Below are 19,048 nucleotides of genomic sequence, written 5' to 3'. Positions count from 1 at the left end.
TGTTTTATTCAAGCCTTCAATCCATCGGATGGGGCCCATACACATGAGAGTATCCAGTCTACTGATTTAAATGTTAATCTCATCCAAAAACATCGTCACAGAAACACCCAGAATAATGTTTGACCAAACATTTGGGTGCTCCACTGACCAGTCAAGTTGACATATAAAACTAACCATCTTATATCCAAAGGCCAACCTCATAATTTTTCTCCGCTATGCTGTGTATCAGAAGACAATAGCTATAGACTAGTGAGGGAAAAAGGTTGTGGTCCAAGAATTCTATATCCTAACAAGATGTCATTCACGTGTGATGGCAACAGAAAGGATATTTTAGTTATGCAAAGGCTTAGAAAGTCCCCCTGTAAGTGTCCTGATAAACCTGCTTAAAGATGTATTCTAACCAATGAAGACGCAAAGAAAATCCAAAAACTCAGCAATATGAAAACAGAGTGAAAAAAGGACTATATGAAAAAATATTACAGATAAATGGTTAATGTTCTTAAAGGTACAGAAAATGACTTTGAACATCCAAAAAGGCTGACTTTCCCCTAAGAATGGCACCAAATCTTCAAAATAAGAAAAAAAAATTGTCCATAAGGACCTAAAATGATACTTAATGTTATAAATAATCAAAGAAAGGCAAATTAAAATAAAAAGCCATTTTCATATGTCAAATAAGGACAATTTAAATGTTGTTAACCCTCAAAGATTGTGAAGCAAGACCTCTCATTCACTAATTATGGGAACATCTTTTTTGGAAAGAAACTTTGCCAAGTGAATTAAAACTCATTAAAATTGTTCCCATATTTTTACTCAACATTTCCATTTTTAGCAATTGATCTTAAAAAATTAATTCAAGGTATGCACAGAGATGTATGCACAAGGATACTCATGTGAGGATGAAAGATTAGAACCAACCTAACTTCCAATACAAGAATGATGATTTATAAGAGCCCATTTGTATAAGGGAATGTTATGCAGCTCTTGAAAGCCAAGCCTAATTAATGAACTGATACATCACTTGCTCTACAGTATTGTATGCAAAAGACAAAATATAAGTTAGTCCAAATAAGTAAGATCTCAATTTTGTTAAATATACTTAGAGGGAGAGAGAGTTACATATATACAATGGAATATTACTCAGCCATAAAAAGAACAAAATAATGCCATTTGCAGCAACATAGATGGACCTAGGGATTACCATACTAAGTGACATTAAGCCACACAGAGAAAGACAAATATCATATGATGTCACTTATATGTGGAATCTAAAAAAAGGTACAAATGAACTTATTTACAAAACAGAAGTAGAGTCACAGATGTAGAAAATAAACTTATGGTTACCAGGGGGCAAGAGGGGGAGGGATAAACTGGGAGATTGGGATTGACATATACACACTACTACATATAAAATAGATAACTAATAAGAACCTACTGTATAGCACAGAGAACTCTACTCAATACTCAGTAATAACCTATATGGGAAAAGAATCTAAAAAAGAGTGGGTATATGTATATGTATAACTGATTCACTTTTCTGTACACCTGAAACTAACAAAACATTGTAAATCAACTATACTCAAAAAAAAAAAAAAGAAGAAAGAAAAGAAACTGGAAGGCTATATACCAAGATGTTACCAATCCTTAGAATTAAAATTATGTGGGCTTCCCTGGTGGCGCAGTGGTTGAGAGTCTGCCTGCTAATGCAGGGGACACGGGTTCAAGCCCTGGTCTGGGAGGATTCCACATGCCGCGGAGCAACTAGGCCCGTGAGCCACAACTACTGAGCCTGAGCGTCCGGAGCCTGGGCTCCGCAACAAGAGAGGCCGCGATAGTGAGAGGCCCGCGCACCGCGCTGAAGAGTGGCCCCCGCTTGCCACAACTAGAGAAAGCCCTCGCACAGAAACGAAGCAAAATAAAATAAATTAATTAATAAACTCCTAGCCCCAACATCTTCTTTAAAAAAATATATATATATAACTTTTCTTCTTTGCATTTTTCTATATTTCCCAACATTTCTTCAGTGAACTTTTATTAAAAAATCAAACAAGGGCTTCCCTGGTGGCGCAGTGGTTGAGAGTCCGCCTGCCGATGCAGGGGACACAGGTTTGTGCCCCGGTCCAGGAAGATCCCACATGCCGTGAAGCGGCTGGGCCCGTGAGTCACGGCCACTGAACCTGCGCGTCCAGAGCCTGTGCTCCGCAGCGGGAGAGGCCACGACAGTGAGAGGCCCGCGTACCGAAAAAAAAAAAAAAATCAAACAAAAGTTATTTACCAAAGATCATTTATAAAAAGTTTATTAAGATTTTATTTTATTAAAAAATACAGCAAAGATTATTTATAAAAGCAAATAATTTGTCCCACTGATAAACCTATAAAGGAGCAGAGATTATTTTACACTGTTACTGAACAAGGGATGAGAGTGTAAATTAGCAAAATTTTTGTGGAAATTAATCTAGAAATGTATAAAAAAATAGCTTCAAAGGAGTTTATTCTTTTTGATCTAGCAATTCAATGTACTGGACTCTATCTTAAAAGCATAAAAAAAAATGCACTGAAAGATTTAAATACTTAGATGGTAATTGCAAAGCATTTGAAACAACCGAACTGTTAACAGTAAAGGAATGGTGAAATAAAAAATAGTGGATAAATTTCTTGTAATACTGGTCACTTATTAGAAATCATGTTGTCAAAAATTATTCAGTGAACCTGGAAGATAATCACAGTATAATAGGAAGTAAAAAATACAGGCTACAAAATTGAAATAGGATAAAATTTTTTAAATATGTAAATAATACAAGAAAATACTCTAGAATATATTTAAGTAGTCCTTTCTGGATAGTGAAATTATAGATAATTTTAAAAAATCTTCCAAAACTGTCTACTTTTTTTTTTTTTTTTCAGTATGCGGGCCTCTCACTGTTGTGGCCTCTCCCGTTGCAGAGCACAGGCTCCAGACGCGCAGGCTCAGAGGCCATGGCTCACGGGCCCAGCCGCTCCGCGGCATGTGGGATCTTCCCAGACCAGGGCACGAACCCGTGTCCCCTGCATCGGCAGGCGGACTCTCAACCACTGCGCCACCAGGGAAGCCCAACTTTTAAAAGCATATATGTAAAAAAAGAGCAAGACCAAATATTTAACAATGTTCAATGGCTTAAAAAGTATCCCCAAATTCCTTACCATGTCACATGGGCTCTGAATAAGCTCCAGACGAGTTCCCCACCACCATCCAATGGTACTTAGTACTATAACCACACTGCTAAATCTGCAGTTTTCTGAGCAAGTTGGGTTCTCCTGTTTCATGCCTTTGTGTTAAGTTGTTTTTGCCTCCGAGAATAACTTCCATTCTTTCAACCTTCTGGTTAATGGTTAAATAAACACATTAAATATCAGATTAAGTATCACCTTCGAGGGAAGCTTTCTAGATCCTTTCCGATAGATAAAATGTCCTTAGTCTCGGCTCTAATATTGCACTTCCTTCTTCTTTTTCAGCACTAATCACATTGTCTTAAGATTACTTTTTTGTCTGCTTCTTTCACTAATATGTAAAAAACTTGAAAAAGTAAGATGAGGGTCTTCTGTACATCCTATAGCAGCTTGTAGGTACTGCATGTACTCAGTTATAGGAACTCAATTAAATAGTTTTGAATTAATGGATTACTGATTACCCATACTTTAAATTCCTAAAAACATAATCCCCCATCAGACCTACCGCCAACAAAAACAATTCACAAGGATTCATTATTTGACTAGAGTTTCTTACAATATGCAGTGTACAGGTGTTGTCAGCTTCTTCTCATTAGCTTTTGGCCTCTGTCTCCTTGCTCTGTTTGGGGCCCCTCCAAGGTCAGTGCCAGGAGAGGATGGGGCATGAAGGTCGTACTTGCTTAGTACTCGGATCATCTCTGTGACTTCCAGCTCTCATAGACACCAAATGCTGACTCTTTCACTTAAGGGTTGTTCTTTGGGATTTACTGGAGACTCCCTGCTCCCTGCCAATCCCCACCTATCTCTGAAGATCACTCACCAGTTCTCAGCCTGGTGATGGCTTTTCTAACTGCCTACTTGCAGTCAGGCCCTTCCCTCAGCTCCTGCATCTGATGATTTGTTTCCAGCCTCTATCATGCTAAGATTATCTTGTCCCTGGCAAGACATGCTCTTAGGCAGAATCCTTTTAAAGATAACCCATGGCTTGACCTTCTGTAGGTTCCACATCTGTCTACAGGACACACACACGTAACTTTCTCTCTACAGGCAAACCCCTCCTGTGACAGTCCTCTTTACTCTGGCAGCCCAGTGTTTGCCTCTTTAGCCATAGCCTCTTTCCTAGAGAATGAGTCAAGTTAGTCTCTGTTATTCTCTGATGAGTCAGATGTTAGTCTCTGACTCTACCGCACTCCGGGGTAACCGTGCTCTTCACGTGGTTCTCTTTCAGGCAGCAGGGAAAAACAATTAGCAGATTTTAACATTCTGCTTTTGTCTATATCTCTGTAGTTCAGAATGATTGTGAAAGTAAAGCCCTTTGGTTATGGTTAAGAATACACAGGATTTCCTGGTGGTTAGTTAGTGGAAATGTATGGAAAGAATTAGATTCACTTTACCAAAGGCAAATTCAGAACAGAAACCCACAAACAATTTATTTTTGAAATAAAAAGGAAAATGATAACGCAGTAGAGATGGTACTTATCATATGTTACCTGGGCTTCTGTGCCTTTTCCATCCTCTCTTTCAATTGCGCTAGGGCTATGTGACTAGTTCTGGCAAATGAACTGAAGGCAGTTAAGAGTGGTGGAAACTGTCCACACTCTTTCTTCCCCTCATGTGACTCCACGTTGAGAAAGCAGCATCACGAGATGGTGAAATGCCCATTATTCTTCATCTGAATGGATCTGTGGAACAGAGTTCCCTTCCAGTAAACACTGGATATATAACATGAACAAGAAATAAATCTTTGTTGTGCTAAGCTATTGAAATATGGGGGTTATACGTAACCGTGTATATCTTATCCTATCTTGACTAATTAGAGTAGAACTAGTGAATTCGTCTTCATTCTAATAGTAATTAGCTAGAATTTGACCTGTTTTCCTTCCTTGTGTTTACATCGGCTTCCTCGCATTTTCTTTTCCTCCCTTCCTTCCTCTTGAGATTGCATTGACTTATCTTTTTCACCTTCATGGTTTTCTCTCAGAAGTCTCATCATCAAGACCCTTCAAACTCTTACGAACCATTCCTGATCATCCTGCCACAGTGTTTACCATCTCTTTTTCATAATGCCTAGACGTTCCTAGATAATGCCTAGCTAATTCCTCATCAATCCATTGCCTTCTTTATCTTGTGGACTACACCACACAGCTTTGATTATTTGCTCAGAAACGTATCGCTCAGAGACCTATTACTCATGAATGTAATCTGAACTCTCCTTAGGCTGACATTCAGGGTCTGTTATATCAGTTTTGATGACTCTTTGCAGTTATAACTATTGTTATTTCCCTACAAGTCCCTGCTGCCTCAAATCAGGTTGATCCTCCCCCATAAGCTACATCATTTTATGCCCTTGCTCATATCAGATGCTCCCTGCCAGTCTATCCAAACTCTCATCCCTCAGAGGGCACCCCCTTACTAGGCCTTGGTGGTCCCTCTTTCTTCTGAACCCCTTGTATGTACATCTAAAGCGCTTACTTGATTACTTAACTGTGTGCTGCTTTTTCACATTTTAGGGTTCCAAAACCTGCCAAGGAAATTGTGGTTTTTGTCTTTAATAAGTCCTTATAGATGTCTGCATTCAGACTCTAAGGAATAATCATTTCATCAATCTTGTACTTTAATAATAGTCCCAAGAAATAAAGTATGTAAATCAAATCTAATTTTCTCATCTTAAGCATCAATCAACGATTTGGAAAAAGTAGAAGCCTGTAAAACAGTACTGAATGGTAAATGTTCATTACAACGTTCTATTTATTATTTTAATTATGAGCATGGTTTTTCTTTTAATTGCTCTATTAGATACCTAAAGTTTCAACCTTGTCAAAATAGTTCATGAATTGATCTCTCTGAGTAAAGGCAAGGCCTATGAACTTATTTAAAATTCACTTGTATCATTGTCAAGTTACTAAGAGAAAAGTGTTCTTAAAGTAACCAAATGCTATGAGTTGAACTGTGCACCCCAAAAAGATCTGTTGAAGTCCTAACCCCCAGTCCCTCAGAATGTGACTTTATTTGGAAAGAGAGTCGTTGAAGATATAATTCATTAAGAGATGTAAGGTGGGCCCTCACATTGGATTAAGGGCCCTTAAGGTGGGCCCTTAATCCAATATAACTGGCTTCCTTATAAGAGAGACATACAGAGAGAAGATGGCAACGTGAAGACAGAGGCAGATACTGGAGTGATGTCATCCAACAAGCCAAGGAATGCCAAGGATTGTCAGCAACAATCAGAATCTAGGAGACAGCCATGGAACAGACTGTCCCTGGGAACCCTCATAAGGAACCAACTCTGCCAACACCTTGGCTTAGGCTTCTAGCTTCCAGAACCGTGAGAGAATAAATACCTGTTATTTTAAGCCACCCAGTTTGTGGTACCTTGTTAAGGTAGGCCCAGGAACCTCGTATTCTAAGTACTCAACATAATTCCATTTAAAATAGATTCTCTAACACAGGGGCCAGGAACTATGTACCAAATCCTGGCCATTTCTTGTTTTTCTGAACAAAGAATTATTGGAACATAGCCATGCACATTATGCTTTGTCACACCTGCTTGTGTGCTCCAATGGAAGAGCTGAGTAATCGTGGAGAGACTCTCTGTCTCCCAAAGCCTAAAATATTTACTGTTTGGTCCTTTATAGAAAAAGTTTGTCAATGCTTGCTGTATCCTACTAAGCCTTTAATTAAAAGACTAAACACATCTAACTCTAGATTTTTATTTAAACTTCAAGACCAAAATCCATTCTTATTCTCTATATTAGTCAGGGCAGGCTGTGCTGCAGTAACAAACATCTCCCAAATCTCAGCATTTTAACATGGTAAACGTTTATTTTTCACTCACATAATATCCACTTGGGTCTGGGAGACGCTCAGTGCAGTGATTTGCAATGTAGGCTGCTTCAATGTCTTCACCTCATGCTCTTCTGTCAACCCTGCAGATTTGGAGAGACTGGAGAACTGCTCAAGATCTTTCATGCCCCTGGCTAGTAGTGACACACTTCATTTCCTCTCACACCCATTACACGGCCCTAACTGGGAAAAGCTGGAGAACAAATAGAATATTTATACGCATTACTGTCTCCATCATACTAACACTTTGATAGTGTCTTAAACACATAAGATTAGCACTTCAGTGTCTCCTGGAACCAAAAATATATACTCTTATTAAATCAATATTGTTGAAGAGTCACAGATGAGTTCTACTTATAATAAGGTAATTCCTTAGGAATCTCTAGTTGCCATTCATAAACCTGTGATCTTTATAAACAGTGGGACTGAGATTTTGTGACACACCATAAATAATGTGGTTGTTTTTCTTTTGCCGTTGCCAGATAAATACCTTGTGCAATTTACAGTGCATTAAAATTTACAACTCAATGAAGAAACATAAACATCTGAATACATGCAGCCTGGACACCAGGCTGCACATGTGTTTAGGCACTATTATTAATCTCTGCTGTCTTCATTCATCTGGAAGGAACTGGCTCACACTTTGGTCATATATGTAGAAAGAGAAATTACGTATGTAGTTATGTAGTTTTTTTCCGTATGGGTGTGTAGGGTTTTTGTTGGACACAAGCAAGTAGATTAAAGAAAATGAAATAGCACAAAAAAATAAATCTTTGTAATCCCAGCTACTACTGGAAGAGCATCAAGGAGTGAAATGAGGGGTCAGGAGGGTGTTAATCTACACCTTGCCCTGTAGAGAGTCATCAACCAAAGACGGCAGTGGGTGCTTGGGAGGGAAAGAGGCTTGAACAGAGTTTATAGCCTTGGTGTCCGGATACCACGACTGCTGTGCTTGTTCCCCTGTGGTGGCAGGGCCTGTTTGGGGGTTCTGAGGACAAGTTGATTCCTCATTCCCCTGCCTGCCTGCCTGCCTGCCACCGGGTACTCTCCAGTCCTTCATGCCCTGTCCCAGTTTGTGCCTCCGCCGGGTTGGGACTGCTCTCTTGTTCTTCCCGAGGGCCAGCATGGCAGATCTGGAAGGAACACTGTGGTTCCTCCTGCAGTATTTCTCCCACTCTCACCAGCATTCCTTTGCTATGTAGCCCAGGGGGACGGATGGGCTGCTTCGTGAGCTTTGCCTTCACTTAACAGGTTCCTTTTGGTTTGCCCACTGAGGTTGATTATTTCCTTCCAATCACCTTGGTGACATCTTAGTCCTGAGGTTTATCTGAAATGTGATTGTTGCTGATTGATTGCTTCTAGACAAGTCGATGTAGCTATTTAAAAAGTTAGTGAGAGGGCTTCCCTGGTGGTGCAGTGATTGAGGGTCCGCCTGCTGATGCAGGGGACACCGGTTCGTGCCCCAGTCCGGGAGGATCCCACATGCCACGGAGCGGCTGGGCCCGTGAGCCATGGCCTCTGAGCCTGTGCATCTGGAGCCTGTGCTCTGCAACGGGAGGCCACAACAGTGAGAGGCCCGTGTACCGCAAAAAAAAATAATAATAAAAAATAAATAAATAAAAGTTAGTGAGAGCCAGGGTTTTTGTTTTGTTTTGCTTTGAAGATAGTCAAATCAATTCACTTAAAAACATAAGTGTATACTCCAATTTTCCTCATAAAAACCTCAAAAGCATGGTGTAATCACTTGAATTATTAAATGATATAAACATACTTATCAAGGCAAAATGTAAATAAAACCAAGAAAAGAATGTCCTGGAAAAAAGCAGAACTTCATCACACACAGAACAATCCTGTGTGATGATAACACGTAAATACTCATTAAATCTATAGCCACCCACTGTGTATTCGTGTTTCTCACAGAAAGAGGGCTTTTAAATAAAATTAAATTCTGTAATCAGTACTGCAGTACAGATTTATCTGAACCACTGAACTCAACAGGTTTTTTAAAAATGTATACATTTATGGAGCAAAAAAAAATAATTCAGTGTTTTTAGCAGTAGATGAAATTCGTTACACTTACATGAATTTGACTAATCACACTTGCGTCATTATAAGAAATCAACCACTTCCCAACTCACAAACTAACTCATGTCAATACTGGAATCTACAGGACCAAAGTTGTATCTCTACAGTTCGTAGACACCTGTTTGCATTGATTCCTACAATAATCTCATGAGGGAGGTATTATGATCTTCGTTTTGCAGGTTAAGAAACTGAGGCTTAATAGAGTTAGTGACCCCCTAGGAGCAGAGGACAGTGAGTGATCCTGGAGCCTGTCTCTGACTCTGAAGTTTCAAGGGGCTCAAAGAAATAATAGGAAAAACAACATGACCGCCCGTTCTTAATCAGCAATCAGAGCTCTTAGTTAATCGAAATGTTTAGCTATCTTCCCCATTTGAGTCTTCATAAACGGCTCTATTCACTCAGGTACAGCACTGCTTGCTGAAAATGCCTCAGACCTAATGTCAGTGTTCACTCTAGGGATTCGCCCACCTGACTTCTCCAGGTATTTTGATCTTGTCTTAGGCAGGTTTCATTAGTGGAGGACTGGGGCAGGCTTTTGATTTCCTTTGGGCACATTTTATGTGTAAACTTTGTCATCTCAAAAAGAGTGAAATCACTAATCTGATCATTTCTAATGAAAAAGGCTTAAGGAAGTATCATTTTGGAAAAGATTAACTTTTATTTTGTCATAAGATTATTTGATGTTTTCCATTTTTTTCAAGTACCTAGTGTATGTAAAAACAAAAAAGTAATTTTTCTATGGAATCAATGTTAATTATCTCACGAAAAATGTATAGTTATAATCAGAAAATTTCAGAAATGTAATAAAATAATAATAAAATGTTTATTAGTATCTAAAATATATAAAAATCTAGGACCCAACATCTTTGAATCTACAAGCCCAATTTCTGATGCATCTTGGCAAATTTTTCTTTAACCTTGGCTATCAGGAAGCTTAGAGTCTAATTTACAATCTAATTTGCATTAGCTATAGGTTAATGCTCTTCTCCATTTCTCCTGCAAGATTTTACTGATACTTTGAGTTTTATGTTGATGAGACACGTTTCAATTATAATTTGCCTCAATTTTATTATGGAAGTTGATGTGATTTGTTTAACATTATTTCAGTGTTTATTGATCACTTACTATCTATTAGATCTGCAAATACAAAGGTAAGTAAAACATAGCTTCTACCCTCAAGCAAATTATGAACTCACAAATAGAAAAATAAGTAAATATGCAAATAAAATACAAACATAGGTCCAGAATCCTGCCTGAATCAAATATATACTGGCTGTAAAGAAATGAACAGATTCCCCATCTCATAACAGGGTAGGTACTCAATAGATATTTATTTGTTGAGTGAGTGAATAAGTTAATGCATGGCTAGAAAAATAATAAAATATAAGATATAAAGAAATGATTAAAAAATAAAATTTTACAGAAAAAATGTTATTAGATGTTAAAAATCTGGGAGAAGATATAACTAATTCTAGGGAGATCTCAAGAGAGACAGACATAGAGTTCTTATGTGCTCCTTGCCCCACAGTGTCTACGTGGATGAGCCCTTGTGGAGTGCAGACCACTTCACGGTGCCCCAGGGTCCCTCCCTACCTCCCCGCAGTGGACATAGGCTAGGATCCCTGTTATGCTGTGGACCGCACTCACCCTGAGCATGTGATGTGAAATCTGGAGAGAACTCTGAATAACCCAGAAGAGTTCATTCTCAGGTCACATTCAACTAGGTCACTATATATGGCACTGGTGCACAACCTTTGCTATTCCATGAGGACCTACCATGCGAAAGATCCTTTGAGATGGGTGGGGGAAGATAAAAAGAGAGATAAAAAGTAATTCGTCCTCAGGTGAGGCACGGATGGTTCTGACCCTCTGGATCACTAGTGTTGCATACTTTTACAAAAGTAATGATGTCTTCCAGATATGTGAAGCATACTAAGAATTGATTTGGAAAGAAAAAAAGTGTTTACGGAAGATGTCTCAGATGCTTTCAGAGTATCTACTGCTGAAAGCACAGGAAAGGTTATTTACTAAATAGAACTGATGTAATCGAAAGCATATTCTATCTTCCAAAAATGAGCAAGGGACTTCTTTCTCAGCGCTAAGGCAATGAAGAAGGAATTATGCATTTCCTTAGGCATTCTATAACCCTGCAGTGCATCTTCTGAAAGACCTGTACAAGGTAAATAGTTTTTTTCTTTTCCTCTCTTTTCGTATCTTATCTTGAGAATGGGGAAGGCTGAGGCAAAGAAAGCAAAGCGCTTTGCAAAGGCGCTAGAGGTGGGGCTAAGCTGAGCTCCTCCCACCCTGCTTGTTATCAAAGCTGCCTACGGTCCAAAAAGTGCTCTTTGCCACACAGATTGCAACTTGTAACTGTGCTGCACAACTTGGGTAAGACTGGCTAGAATGGTCCAATCTTGTTGGTGCAACAGAAATAAGTGAAGGTTGAAAGTAGTCAGGCAACCAAAAATCATCCCAATAAATCAGGTTTTACCCTGTCCACCATCCCTCCCAAATTCATTAGGCCTTTGCTGAAATGCAAGCTTATCTTAAAAACCAACAATATGTGAATGGCCTAATGTTCACAGGTCATTCAGGTACAGAAACAGCCAAGGAAAGAGATGCCAGGTCAAAAGCTTCTTTGAAAGAAACTTGAATTGAGGACAACTGGAAAGATCAGAGAGGGTTAGGATTGAGCCCCTGGCTATACCTCAAAACTATTTTGCACTGAAGCTTCACTGACTCTAATTTGAGGCACTAACTAACAGCCAAGAAAAGATTAATAAAGGCCATAAACACTCTTGGGTCATTTCTGAATGGGTTTTTTATAACGTGCCCAGCAAAGGATAATGGTAGATAACCAGGCTGAGCATCTTCTTCCTCTGCCTCCTGCTTCCTGCACCCCGAGCTGGAAGAATACGCAGACACGGGCTTTCTTCTTTCAAACACCCTCTGTAGGTGAAAAGGCTTTCATTTACATCTGAGTGTTTCCAGGCTCACTTTAGTGCCTATTTACATGATCTTTTTAGGTCTTATTTATGTGATCACTCTTTCCGGCTTTTTAAATTCCCTCTGTCTATATTTTCTGAGTCTTCATCAGAGCCAGACTTTTGGGGACTTACCAAGTCTGCACTGGCTTTTGACTACACCAAAGCTTAGGGCTGGCTCTAAGCAAAATTGTGGGTGGAAAATGATAGTTCAGCACTCTTGGGCCCTCACTGCTGGAACTTCCCTCTTCATCTCCCTTTCTTTCTCTTCTTCTCCATCAGTCACCATGCTGAACCCAAATATTCCCCCCAAGGCTCTGTGGCACCCTCCTCTCCTCTCCTTGCTGGACCCCCGTGTGCCTGGGCGCCCCACCCTGGTCTGACTTCACTGGCAGGTGTTGGGAGCCACCCCAGCCAAGGGCTTCCCTGTATCTCAAGGCACATGCTACCTGCTTTGCACTCCTGGGTGGAGGGGATGCCCTCACCAGGGACCCTCCTCTCTTTTCTGGGTGCCCGGCACCTTAACAGTGGTCTGCTGGAGACTGTATGCCAAGGATCACGGGGAGTGATTGTCAAAGAGAAGCGACGTGCTCCTCTCAGCCCTGTGCTTTTGATTCCTTAGGTCTGGATTGGGGCCTGGAACCTGTACATTTAAAATGTGTCCCAGGTAATTCTTATGCAACCAGAAATCAGAGACATATTTTGGACTGCTGCTTTTAGTCCCAGGAGAGCTCAAACAGGATGAGGTTTAGATAGTCAGACAGAGGTGAAACCCCTTTGGTGGCATTTGCTTAAACAGCTAAAGCTTCAGGACCCAGAGCAAGCCTTTTCCAAGCATCACTCACTTGGGGGCTGAAGGCCCGCCACGCCCCTTCTACTTTGTTGACCTAAAGGGAGCTATAGAGGATGTTAGAGATAAATGGGGTGGAGAGTAGCCCAGGTGCAGCCAGCTGATAGTCAGTCAAGAGGCTTCTTCTACATGGAAAACTCCTCTCTGAGTCACTGAACACATCTTTTTGAAACACTGCTTTGAAAAATGTTTTGGGGGGAGAATGTTTCCAAATTGACAGTAATGTACCCACCTATTTGTGTATAGTTCAGCCCTTCTCAAACTTTTTGGTCTCAGGAAACCTACGTTCTTAAAAATGATCAATGACCTCTAAGAGCTTTTTAAAGTGTAGGTTGTATCTACCAATATTTACTCCATTAAAAATTAAAACTAGGAAAAATTTTTAATATTTACTTAATTTATTTAAAATAACAATTATAAACCATTTCATCAACATAAGTAATATATTTTTATGAAAAATAACTGTCTTTTCCAAAACAAAAATAGAGAGGGAGAAGAATAGCAATGTGTTCTGTTTTTACAAATCTCTTATGTCTGGCCCAAGAGTAGAGAGCTGGATTCTCATATCTGCTTCTGCATTCAGTCAAATGAGATGATTGCAATATCACAGGTCATATAGCCTTTGGGAAATATCACCATAGGCGCACCATGAAATTTACAAAGGTGAATAACATCTTGGTATTATTATCAAAAGAGCTTTGACCTTGTGGGTCCCCTGAAAGGTTGCAGGGATGCTTGGCACACACTTTGAGAACCACTGGATAGTTTGTCCATCCCTTTGCATCCTGATTCTTGGTTTTCATATGGACAGGATTTTATGTAGAGATATACTGGAATATTTTTCTTTGTGGACAAAATTTACCAATAGTGGTTCTTAATACTGCTTTTAAGAACGTTTAAAAAGAAACATGTTGTTGAAGCTGCATATGAATAGTCGTCTTCTGCAAAAGTTTGTGTGTTAAATAATCTTCATGAATTGAATTTAGTCTCATGTTTATTCTTTCTAGGCAACATTTTATTTCAAAAAGCCTGCACCTTACGGGAATAAAAAAAGGAATCTAGGAATTGGTATGTGGTGGTGGTAGCAGAATGTGTGACACTGACTATCTGGGGACACGATTCACTTTGGGAAACGGGCAGCTTTGATGAGTCACTGGGGATGGTGTGTCCTGTAGAGCAGCTGAATTCAGCTTGTCAAATAAATGTCAGATACTGATGAGTGTCCCTTATGGAGTGTGCACTGAAGATTATGTATCAAAAGGTAAAAGAAGCCTGTCATTGATCTTGTGGATAATATAAAGATTGTGTGAGAACAAGTACATGTGTGTGTGTGTGTGTGTGTGTGTTGAAGGGTGGTGATGTAGTGGTATGCAGTACTGTGACATATTCACAGATAAGACCTTGCAAAGTGGGACGTATGGGTTACATCTCTGTGTAATTTGCTGTTCACAGTTATGTCTGCCCCACCGTAGTCCATAAATGTCTGGAAAGGGTTAAAAAACCTAAATTCCATGTTCCCTCACTGAAAGTGGGGCTGTGTGTCTGAAGATAAAGTCCTGAAGCAACATAAAGGGAGTCAGTGATCTTTGTGAAGTGGGGGAGGTTATTTTTTAAATTACAATAAACATTTTACAGAGTGAACATTGTAGGATAATGAACTTCCTTAAATTCCAACATGCCATGGATTTGTATAGTTGCAGATTAGAAATAACAACACATGCAGCTCTAGAAAACCCAGCACAATACTCAAAGTGTACGCAATGAGTTAACTGTGTGAAAAATCTCTGTACCCATTGAGTTACTTGCCCAAGGAAATGACTATTTCAGTCCAGAAGAGCATAGAGGGTAGACCAAGATAATGGGGAGTTAAAATGACAACAGAAAATGAGGATGCAGTTAGGACCCAGCTGAAGACTTAATCATTCTTGGGTAAGGATTTTGCCAATGGCATAGTGCAATATACTTTTTTTTTTTTTTTTTTTTTTTGCGGTACGCGGGCCTCTCACTGCTGTGGCCTCTCTTGCTGCGGAGCACAGGCTCCGGACGCACAGGCTCAGTGGCCATGGCTCACGGGCCCAGCCGCTCCGCGGCATGTGGGATCTTCCCGGACCGGGGCACGAACCCGTGTCCCCTGCATCGGCAGGCGGACTGCCAACCACTGCGCCACCAGGGAAGCCCGCAATATACTTTTAAACTTAACAGTTTGTATTGAATGTGGATTATCAACCGTTACTCACTTCCGTTCAGTTTATCCAGTACACACTACTTGGTTCACGTAATGCATTAGATATGGGGGACAAAGGTGCATCAGATGTCCCTCCTGCCCTCAGGGAGTGCAGGTGCAGTAGAAAGGAAGGACTACAAGGCAGTGCAGTGCTACAGCAGTGGGAAGCTCAGAAAGGTCAGAAAGTAAAGGAGCTACCTGGTTCAGCTTGGAGTTAGGCTGGCAGACAAGTGGGGAGAACTGGAGGGAGGATGGCCAGACTGAGGGACAGTGGGTACAGTCAGCTGGGGTGTGGACAGCCTGCTGGGGCTTTTACTGCAAGTAAGTTAAGCTGCTGGTGCCTACGGTACGGAGCAGTAGAAGGAGTGGAGGGTGTGTGGGGCAAAATCGGCAGGATAACTGGGACATGTGGCTGGGGGATAGGTAGGAAGGGGCTTCCTGGGGGCCTGGGGAGTCTAGCTTGTGTGCCTGGCTGAATACTGACGATGCGACAGGAGGAGGCAAGGAAAACGGAGCAGGAACAGGGGAATGTGATCATTATTTTGGTGTGTTTACGCAGATTTGTGATAAAGTAACTCTTTTGATTCCTTACATAAAAGTTAACTAAAAACAGATCTGAAAATCAAATATGATGAAGTCAAACCAGAGGCGCCTCTGTTAATAAGGTAGCATTATTCCCAGAGAATTAAATTTCTAAAAGTATTTAATGCTACTTACCTTTGAGATACGATGCTTGATATTTCTAGGATGTAATTCTTTTGTTTTTTTTTCTCTTTCACAACTGAATACAGTCAATCAAGGTTAAAATCTAGTGAATAAAGAACCAAACTTTTAGCAGGCCTGGCAATCTTCATCTTTATCTCTATTGTATTAAGTATATGAGAATTAATTTATGTATCACTATCAAGGGTATCTATTTTCATCTGTATTTTAAAGTTTATTTATTATTCTTTCATTCATTTGCAGTAAGGAGAACACTTCATTTTTTTCTTTCTGAACACTGCCTTGCTTAGGTATTCTTTTTTAAAAAGAAATTATATATTACACATATATATTTATATAGATACAGGTAACATCCTCTATGTACCTAATCTCATTTCCCTCCTTTTTGCCCCTGAGATAACCACCGTCCTTAAGTTCATGTTTTTGTTTCCCTTGTACATTTTTATACTTTAACAACAAATCCTTGTATGCACGTTTATTATTATTATTTTTTGCTTTATATAAACGCTATGGCATTGGGCCTACCCGTCTGTAAGTTGCTTTTCTTACTCAAATATTGTATTTCTGATATTGGTCTATATTAACCCATGTAGTTTATTCATATTGACTGCTGTATAATATTCCATTATATGAATATACTAAGATGTTTTTATACATCTAATTTCAGTACCCTTTCCAAGTTTTAGTATTTTTAAATAGTAAATAGCTATATTTGAACATTACAAAATTAGCCTTAATGAGCGTTCTGGTATGCATTTCTTTATACACGTGGGCTAGAGTTTCTCTAGGGCATACCTCTAGGTGTTGTATTGCTGAGCTTAGGATACAAGCATCCTCGACTTGACTCAGTATCACCACATCAGCTCTAATGTGGTTGACCTAGTTATACTCCCACCGGAAATGTATGAGTCCTCTTGCGCTTAGAAGGGTCAAATATTAATATTTTACCAGTCTGATGGCCATGAAAGCTTACTGATTCTTCACCTATTCTTTCCTGCTCCTTCAAGCAGCTTTCGTCCATTCAAAAAAGTTTTTTTTCCATCTGAAGAGAAAAACACACACAGAACAAACAATGCAGGCTAGTATATTTTCAAAACTGACACTTTCTCTCACTGCTAAATGCAGTGTTCATCTTAGTGTTCCAATGCTATACAATGCATTCTTTTATGACCGATTATTGAAATAATATGTCTTTGTGGGTACAAATAGCTACCTTCCAATGAGGCTTTTGCATACTTCCAAAAGATGGGAAAATGTATTCTGCAACCCCTGCCTTCAGCTAAATATATGTATAAGCCTTTCTTGAAGCATCATTTACTGCAACTAATTTAAGCTAGGATATATTGTGCAAAGTTGGAGAACAATAAAATATTCAGGAATCTGTTTTATAGTAAGTTGAATAACTGTAATTAAGAAGGGTTTTGAAAATATAACGGCCTCAAAGCACAACAAATGGCTACTGAATGATAACCAAACAAACTGGAGGCAGCTACATTCAGAGTAACAACAGCTACATCAGCGGCATAGCAAGTAAATGTTCCTAAAAGAAGAGGGGGCTATTTCTGGTAACTTTGGGCTGTAAAAAAATCTTTAGGTCAGACAATAAGGAAAAGGACCTTTGGTGAGGAAGTATTTGTTGTTCGCTTCCCCCAAGCTAAAGTTGTATACATGGGTAACAATTTACCAGCAGTTGCATATTTAATTCCAAGAAAAAAAAAATCACAAGCATTAAATGTATACACATGGAAGATACCTGCATAATTACCTGCACAGGAAATAAGCTGATTTAAAGCAAAAAGTAAAAACCTTAAAATAGTAAGAAATAACTACTGGGCATTTAATTAATTGCCTTTTCTAAAAGAAAGGCAGAATTAAACATTAAACAGTAATGTAATTCTATTCCTTGTTAAATATTTCAGTAAAAGAAACTATAATTTATAAAATAAAAAGCAAGATGAATACCCTGAAGTAGTTACAGTAGTTATGTGGTGTTCACCACCAGCCCTACCAATATCATTACATAATTCACACATATGCAAACACATAATCTAATATACCAACATCATTACTGCACACATGCACGTGTACACATACACACACACGTACACCAATGTACCATGATATTTTGGAGGGAAAAAGGAAATAGATGCACAAATTCTCACACTACAAGACTGATACAGCTAGAATGGTGAGCTAGTTTATTCAATTACCATTGTGTATCCACTAATACATTACACAACTTACTTCAGACCATTTTTTAAAAATTGCTAATTAAGTTTCATTTCTTGATATTTCATCCATGTTTCAATCTGCTTATCTTATTATCCACCCTTCTTCCTCCCCCCTGCTTGTATCATCCATCTAAAATTATTTTTTTAAATAATCATTATACTTTTATAATATTATACTTTTTATTTTCTATCATGATACATTTAAGTCAAGTTCTAGCCTTACTAGGAAGAGATTTAATATTTTCAAGGTCAAAAATATTGCCTGGTATGCTAATGTGAAATCTATGTCATAATGCTCAAAAATACCTTCTTTCAATTAAAAAAATTGAATCTAGTGGTTTAAATTCAAAATGAAAATGAAATGTCTTCCATGGACCCTTCACATATGATATTTTAAATATACATATATTTTATCCACAAAGAATTTTTATATATGGTTATGACAGAACAGTTTTGTCTAACTTAGCTAAAGTCCTACTGGTCAATCAAGTTTCTGTAACTAGGTGTGCTTTAGAATAATTTGTGTAGCATTCATAAATGTATTAAATACACACATACACATATGCATTTATATATGTACATATCTATGAATCTGCAGCCTATGGCCCAAATTAAATGTTTCTATAAGAGTTCCTTATGTGGAAGAAAATGATATTATTCCTTGTTTCTCTTTTAGACTTCATGAAATGTACAAAACAAAAAGTTACCAAAGTTTCTCATATAATTAAAATAATAATATGTTTCTAAAACAGCTCTAATTTGAAAAATGTATACTGTTTATAAACTTTAAGATCTGTTTTTACACGAAATTGAAGAGCTAAAAACCTAACCCCCAGAAGAGAGAAAAGAGACTAAAAACTAAAGGATGAGGAAACAGAGTTACAAAAATACCCAATTGTGT

General features: G+C 38.9%; 1 long non-coding RNA gene across 1 annotated transcript; it reads right to left on the bottom strand.

The window, feature by feature from the left end:
* Positions 1-4,705: 4,705 nt before the first annotated feature.
* On the bottom strand, positions 4,706-16,936 carry LOC307192220. The gene is made up of 4 exons (XR_013830013.1): positions 16,865-16,936; positions 15,911-16,001; positions 7,043-7,243; positions 4,706-4,889 (listed from the first exon to the last, which is right to left on the bottom strand). It is a non-coding gene; the product is annotated as an uncharacterized lncRNA (long non-coding RNA).
* Between the last annotated feature and the right edge of the window lie 2,112 nt (positions 16,937-19,048).

This window comes from Stenella coeruleoalba, assembly GCF_951394435.1.
Source record: "Stenella coeruleoalba genome assembly, chromosome: 10".
NCBI classification, from domain to species: domain Eukaryota; kingdom Metazoa; phylum Chordata; class Mammalia; order Artiodactyla; family Delphinidae; genus Stenella; species Stenella coeruleoalba.
This window is presented reverse-complemented; position numbering and strand designations above follow the sequence as displayed.